Source organism: Schistosoma mansoni, chromosome W, assembly GCF_000237925.1.
Source record: "Schistosoma mansoni strain Puerto Rico chromosome W, complete genome".
NCBI classification, from domain to species: domain Eukaryota; kingdom Metazoa; phylum Platyhelminthes; class Trematoda; order Strigeidida; family Schistosomatidae; genus Schistosoma; species Schistosoma mansoni.
Window position 1 is genome coordinate 38172017 of NC_031502.1, and position 5475 is coordinate 38177491.

General features: G+C 31.3%; 1 protein-coding gene across 1 annotated transcript in view; it reads left to right on the forward strand.

Moving 5' to 3' along the window:
• The window catches only part of Smp_157110 (hypothetical protein), a gene marked incomplete at both ends in the record, with an annotated part of 22080 nt that overhangs the window by 900 nt on the left and 15705 nt on the right, over positions 1-5475 (forward strand). The gene's annotated exons all lie outside the window — the stretch shown is intronic.

Genomic DNA, 5475 nt, shown 5'->3' on the forward strand with positions numbered 1-5475 from the left:
ATATATATATATATATATATATATATATATGGGCAAGGACGACTTTTGTTATTCCAATCCTTTACATTCACTTATGTCAGTCGTTCCATCCTATTTATTACCCCAATGCTAAAACTCTAATGCATATTTGGTTGTAAGCAGCTGATGAGGAACCACGAAATATAATGAATTCATATTATTCTGCATCAATATTTGTTCTGTCTTTATTTAAATTCATGAAGGGAACTAACTGCATGAAATTTTTCAATGTCCATGGTGTTAGTATCATTATTGGTAAGCGTTTAAATAATACTACTGTTGATATTCATGACTGAAATTGGTATATGAACATCTTGTGAGGATTATATCTACACAATACTTTTGTCACAGGCTACTTAGAATAGATAGGAATAAACAAATGTGGATAACAAGTAAACACAGGAACTTAAACCAGTTATTTCCTTTGATAAATGATGATAGTTCAACGAGAAGTTTATCGGAAACCTAAGGAGCATGTAAATGATTCCATGATATATCGGTGTGTTTATCAGTTTATATTTATATATTAATACGCACAGAGATAGGAACAATCTTGACTTGTACGCATGGATAGATGAACATATGCCTAAATAGCTTAAAAATAAATACAATCCAGACAGCCTATAAGAAGAGATAATACAACATTTCTTTCTGTATTGCCACATATACAGCTTAAATGGGCTATTAGACATATCATAACTCAACGTTTATAGTTTGTATAAAAGTAGTTTGTTGAAAGCTTGATAGCATAAACATTCAAATTCTTCTTACATGTTCATAAACAATTTATATTTTCTTAATTAATACGTCCTCGTTATATTGGTTTAACTTTAATATACAGAGTAATGGGATTCTTATTGTGTTCTCATTCACGTTTTTCTTATTTTTGCATTTAATTCTGTCTAATTTAACCTTCATTTCACATTAAAATTTTCTTAACAAGTAAATGTGCAATCTTTTACTTACTTTACTTACGCCTGTTACTCCCAATGGAGCATAGGCTACCGACCAGCATTCTCCAACCCACTCTGTCCTGGGCCTTCTTTTCTAGTTCTATCCAGTTTTTGTTCATTCTTCTCATGCCTTCCTCTTCTCCTTTAGCCTTCGGGATTCCATGCGAGGGCTTGTTTTGTGACGCAGTTGGGTGACTTCCTCAATGTGTATCCTATCCACTTCCAGCGCTTCTTCCTGATTTCTTCCTCCGCTAGAATCTGGTTTGTTGTCTCCCACAGTAACTTGTTGCTGATAGTGTCTGGTCAACGAATCTGAAGTATCTTGCGTAGACAACTGTTAGTGAGCACCTGTATCTTCTGGATGATGGCTCTCGTAGTTTTCCACGTCTCCGCCACATACAGTAGAACTGTCTTGACATTTGTATTGAAAATTCTAACCTTGATGTTGGTTGACAATTGTTTTGACTTCCAGATGTTCTTCAGTTGTAAATATGCTGCTCTTACTTTGCCGATGTGCAATCATTGTTTTGCAATTTATGGCTTACGTCTTATAAGTTATAAATATGAGTCGGTAAAAAGAACCTTTGACAGAGATAAGAATTCATGCCTAGTAGAAAACGGCAAAAATGTGTGCGTTGTAGTCAGTAATACTTTTTGAGAAAATGACTACTCTCAGAAATTCATAAAGAAATATAGAACTGGATACTATGCAACAACGAAGGTCGCTATACGTGGAAATAAGTGGGTTTTTATTTAAGTGATACTTAAAGGTAATCAGATCACAAAGACATTTATTCAAAGACTGAACGAAGCTTAAAATTCACATTTTGAGCATTAAAAGTGATTCAACTATACACAATGCAATGTTCAGTAATCAAGACAACGGTAGAAAGATATCTATAACATGTCACCTTTAACTGTGTGCACCAGTTTACATAAATGTGGGAAGGCATTTACATTAGAAGTACAAAATGACAGATATCTACATGCTTTATTGGGGATTATTATTATGCGTTTGGGACTTCGGATGCGTACTGTTGGACAGACCAGTACTGGGACAAAACTGCTATCCAGTGCTTCCAAGTTTTCATTAGTGGTTTAACATTTATCAGTTCATGATTTCAACAGAAAAACAACTATCTTGTGCTTTTTGCTTTGTATAGACTTTTTCTTTAGATGAGATTAGTCAGTGATGAAAAATTATCTGTCTCCAAAAAACCATTGTACTGACTTAAAAAGCATTAATCTTCACTATATTTAATCACATATTTGGTATCCTACTCCTCTGATTATAATTTTCTGTTCTGTTTTGAAAATCCATCTCAACGTCACTAACTAAAGTTCTTAATAATTCCAAGCTGTTTGCATCTGATTAGGAGATTTGAAATACAATGAGACTCTTTTATCCCACAAATCTTGTTGATTTTTGTTCATATAAGTATTTTATTAAGGAGTGTTAATACTTTTTGATATGTAAATGATTCGTCCCGATTTAAAATAGGTTTGAACATATTTTGACTAAGATTGAATTTTTCCATAGAAATGCTTGTCACACGATACCTATACTTTCGAATGGAGTAAAAATAACAAATTCAATGCAGTTTATTCTGTAGCTTTTAGTCAACTGCTTAAATATTTTTTGAACTGGTAAAATATGTTGACTGCATTCAAGGATAAAATGACATTACATCATCAAAATTAGAGACAAGAAACACTGGTGATCAAGTTGTCTACTGAAAGATAATGAATTAGTTGTTCTTGATGATATAAAATTGTTCTAAGGCATGAAATAAGAAGAAACAAAAAGATGTCAATGATTAAGTAATAATTATAGAAAGTTTACTAAGTGTAACATGAATTTGACTTGTTAATAAAATGAAGGATACTTTGAACTTTCAGTTTGGTTATCTTTCATTATTTTCCATAGCTGTGGTAAATCGACACCATTCACTAGCAATTAAATTATGAAGGGTTGATCATTGAATACTTGAGAATCTTTGAGTCCATATTAATTGAGATCATGCACATCAAAGTTATGAAATATGTTCTTTTGATCAAGTTCGACCGATTGAGTAAAAGGTTTATGCTTAATTAACTGATTGTTTTATTGTTGTTTTCTTATCCAATTTTGTTCATGACGGATATCTTCAGTTTATATGATGATCTAGTTAACTTTTGAATCAATAGGTTTGATCTTGATTATGACCTTCCTGAAAATCATAAATTTGTAAAGTTATGTGTTTTCTTGATGTCCTACCTGTCTGTCACTATGGTCCATGCACGTTCTGTCACACATTATACTCATAAGTTATGACTTGATCTTTCTTAAAATACTGTAACTGTCAGATTAAAATAAATTCTGCTTTAAAATTAAATTGTACGTTAAAAACACATTTAATAAGTAGTTTATCTGGATACTTTTGTTCATTTGTATCCAATATTAAAACGGTCTCTTATGGGGAATAAACATAGACTATTGGAAGAACTCAGATTACTCAAGAAATCTATAAAATATACAAAGCGAAGACAATCACAAGACTTGTCTTACGAAAGGTTCCAGTATCTATGTTAATCATTTTGCAATATAATAATTAAACCAATCTCATATACGTTAGACAGTATGTAATGACAAGCCAGAGATACATATTTAGGGGGACTCATAAAAGTAGAAAAGGGTTCAGCCAAAAATGTTTAATTCTTTTTTATAAATTGTAGAAGATTATCAATTCACAGTTGGTTTCTTACAAAATATAAGTTAGTTGGCATTTGACCTTTTTTGTTACTCAATATACTTGTTATTTTGAAAAGTCAGCTTTTATCTAAAAGAACTGTTGATATAATAACAACCGCATGTACAGTTAGGACATAATAAATGCAATTAGATTTACAATCACATCGTGAAGATCAACACGAACCATTGTGTGAATTTGTTTGCCTTTTGCATATGTACTTCAAATTTTATTGGTTATACTGTATACATCAACACATAATTATCCACATACATTCCCTGTATATGTATACATGTCGACGTTCATTTGCATATATTACTCTTTGTTTATTTATTATTCATACTTAACTAAGCAGCTTTTGATGAGTAATAGCCAAAGTTCACACTTTATTCATTTATTCACACATACTGCCTATCTGGTAAACCAAATGTATGAAATATACACATTTCCAACACTAATAATATCCAGCTTCATGTTTCTCCGTTGTAATAACATGATAAGTAGCCGGAATATATGCAAAATTAGTAAGGGTATATACTTTATCGATCGTCATCTTGTGAACTCAGACAGAGTGACAAAATTATTTTTTCAAGTGGATTTTATTGCTTATGATGGCTTTGTCAGAAGTTTTGGAATAAAAAAGATTCAATTCTCAATGACAAATTAGTAACCATAGATAACGAAATATTATAAACATCATGAATGTAATAAAATCCAAGTGATTAAGTCATTTATAGAATGAGAAAATATTCTATAGCTAAGCATCCATAAAATTTATTGAAATTCAGTCTGAAACAGAACATTATGGGAAGCGAAGAATCTCAGAAAAGAATTAACGACAAGAGTACAGAGAAGTAACTGAAGACATATTTATCAATTAACATTACCAGAGTACTTCCAACATAACAATAATTAGAAAGAATAGGTCACAATATTGACTACTATATGTTATCAAATGGTCAAAAAATCTCATACAGGTATCAAGAGAATGTTTTTTCTGGAAAATACACAGGTTAAACTACACCATACCATCAACTTAATTAAGATTGAGAAACTAACATCTACTTTATTAGGTTCAATTTAAAAAAGTTACTCTAGCAACCATCTATTTAACTAGTTGCCTTGTAGAATATACCTTTTTAAAGTGCTAAAACAATAATGAGGACCATAAAAAGTTTCTTATAATGTCAATTAATAACAAATAATATACTGTGAATATAAGTATACAAAAACAACCACTTTTCTAAAAAAAATAAATAGTGTATTCATACCGTTTACTGTTCAAAGTTATCGAATTTGGCAAACAACATTACCAGTGATGCACAGGATATAGGATATACGTTTGGAGTACATATGTTTATATAATTTTGAGTATATGTTAGTATAGTAGCGTGGTTATCAATGACTGATTAATTATTAAGACTCGAATTAAGAAGTCATTTACCATGTCTCGCATACTGGAAAGTATAGGCCAGTCCTATTCAATAGACGAATTAATTTTTGAAAGAGAAAATTGTGGAATTGTTGTGAGAAAAAAAGACAAATATGAATGTGGTAAAAATATTTTTTACCAAGTCACTTTAGATTACGGTCAATTAATACTTTGTATTAACCGTTCACCAATTGTCTTCAGTGAGTTGATATCTCACAACAGACGTGGTTGAACTCCACTGGTTACTGCTTCCCACTAGAATTCCAGAAAATATCTCTTGAAGTCAGTCACTAGTGAGCATATGATTATAATCAGAAAGGGTTTTGTGGAGGTGTCTCAGACC